At 52.0% G+C, this 2193-nt stretch overlaps 1 protein-coding gene and 1 long non-coding RNA gene across 3 annotated transcripts in view; one reads left to right on the forward strand and one right to left on the reverse strand.

Moving 5' to 3' along the window:
- LOC107181550 overlaps positions 1-49 on the forward strand; it is a 14000-nt gene extending 13951 nt beyond the window's left edge. Inside the window, exon 3 of the long non-coding RNA XR_001512207.1 lies at positions 37-49. This is a non-coding gene — a long non-coding RNA (uncharacterized LOC107181550). The remainder of the gene's footprint in view (positions 1-36) is intronic.
- Positions 1-2193, reverse strand: part of LOC102761755 (chromosome unknown open reading frame, human C15orf41) — a 218239-nt gene that overhangs the window by 13875 nt on the left and 202171 nt on the right. The window lies entirely within an intron of this gene.

Raw genomic sequence — 2193 nt, forward strand, 5'->3', positions numbered from 1 at the left:
AACCCAACAGAGAAAATAAAAACTGGACCAGTCAAGTACTCATCAAGGCAGTGCCTCACCCAGATTTACCCAGGGGGAGATGACGAACGGAGGGGCAGGAAGCAGGACTGAACAGGAGTGAAAACACTTCCTACATGGATAACTGGACTAGATGCTCCCTGCGCCAGAGGGGTACCGGTCATTGCACGGTCACTCTGTCTTTCAGAAGAAAAACTCATCAGCTTCATGAGAGCAGGAGACGCTCTCCTTCAAGAGACTTGACAGAAAAGCCTGCTGATGTCAGTGATCTAAAATGTCTTTAAATATACATTCCGGTGTTTAATGGCACGGCACCGCTGGGCCTGTCTCCACATTTGGGCCCCGGGTGACATGATGAGGAAGGGCTGCACCCACATGTTTCGGGGCAGGGTCTAGAGATTTCATTGTACCATCCATCCCAAACACACATCCTGCTAGACAGGAGCGTCTGAAAAGTCTCACCAAGTTTCAAAAGTCGTCTCTGTCATAAGTCATTTTAATTTTTAACAGAAGAGAGAACGTAGAAGGAACCTTGAGGATTTTAACCTAATATTTAAAGACTCTGGAAGGAAGAATAAGGCAGCTTCTGGTTTGGAAGCAGTGCTGGCTGCTGTGGACACGGCCTGACAGGGAGAACCCAGGAGACTGGGGCTGGCCCGGCAGGCGGGCTCACGATGGGTAACCTTAGGAAGCCAGGCGGCCGGCCAGATTTCTAAAGGTGGCCAACCCTTTGTCTTCCTGGGGCTAACGAAGAGGCTTTATTAGACAATTGCCGGAAAGGAACAGGAGCCTGAGGACAGAAACGCTTTATTTTTAAAGTAATCGCTGAAGGGTGCTGAGTGTGAAAACCGAGGGGCTGGCTTCAAGGGACAGGACGGCTTCCGGCACCTCTGGCTCTGTTCTCCAGCTGAGGGGCAGAGGTGTCAGTCTTAAAACACTTCACAAATTGCACAGTAGTACATCTGACCCTCAAAAATGCATTGTTTCCACTGGACAGATGAGGGAACTGAGGCTCTGAGAGGTCAAGTGGCTTCATTAAGATCAGATGGAACAACTGACAGAGCCTGCTCCCCACATCCCTGGGTGGTGCTCTTGTCCACTATCAAGCCAGTGCCTCTCTTTCCTAAATGCAGAACAGGGAGACCAACACCTCCTGCCTTCCTGAAAAGGATGCCGTCCTCGGGGATGCAGGGGGGCGGTGAACACAGTCCCTGTCCCCCCCGGGGCGCTCAGCAATGAGGTGGACAAGCAGGTTAGAAGGCAGTGTTAAGGGGATGGTGTGGAAGGCCCAGCACCGAGGTGAGGCGACCTGGGAGAGAGTCCTGAGGTCAAGGTTCTCTGAGAGGGCAGGGCAGGGAGGGTGGAGGGAAGGGCACACAGACAGAGCCATGGGGAAAAGCCTGGGGGTCAGAATAAAAGGATGGTGGGCATGGCAGGTGATCTCGCTGGGAAGGAGCGGTGGGAGGAGGGCCAGGGACACTGAGTGGGGAGTCCACTCCTGCTGATCCCATGTGGAGTGCACGCCAGTCCTTCGCCCCAGGGTGATCCTCTTTCCTGAAACCCAAACACCCCAGGCTGAGTTTCTCTGTGGAATCTGTCAGCCAAATATTTACTTTGTGCAGGGCCAAAGTCTACTACAGCGCACTTATTTGGGGATAAACACATTAAACAAGAGTATACATTAAAACAAATCCTCCCCCCTCACCATTTCCACTCCATACAGAAAAAAGACTGCCATTCAAAAAACAACAACAACAAAACACACAAAAAATCACCCTGAAAACTATACTGAAGGCTCAACTTTCCAGAGCTGTTGGGACAGAGTCCATGTAGATAAACGGCCACAGCCCAGCTCCACGGGGTTCCTCCAATTTGTATTCTTTGAGAAGGCTGCGGGCAGGAGGTGACTGGCTGACAGTTTCCTCTGTGAGTTACATGGCAACCTTATTTACCTGAACAGGAGCCATTAGTTAAATTTTATGAAGATAAGGATTTCCAGGAGTGAGTGCCCTCCTGATTGTTTTTTGATTGAAAGCAAGACAAGGGAGAGCGCACTGAACCTGAGCTTTCACTTTACACACTGGGCTACTGCGCCCTCAGCTGCCCCCCCCACCCCCGCCCCAGGTCCCGGGGCTGGGCTGGGCGGTGCGAAGTGGGGGGGTGAGGCGGTGGTGG

The sequence above is a fragment of the Myotis davidii genome, unplaced genomic scaffold (assembly GCF_000327345.1).
Source record: "Myotis davidii unplaced genomic scaffold, ASM32734v1 scaffold46, whole genome shotgun sequence".
In the NCBI taxonomy this organism is placed as follows: Eukaryota; Metazoa; Chordata; class Mammalia; order Chiroptera; family Vespertilionidae; genus Myotis; species Myotis davidii.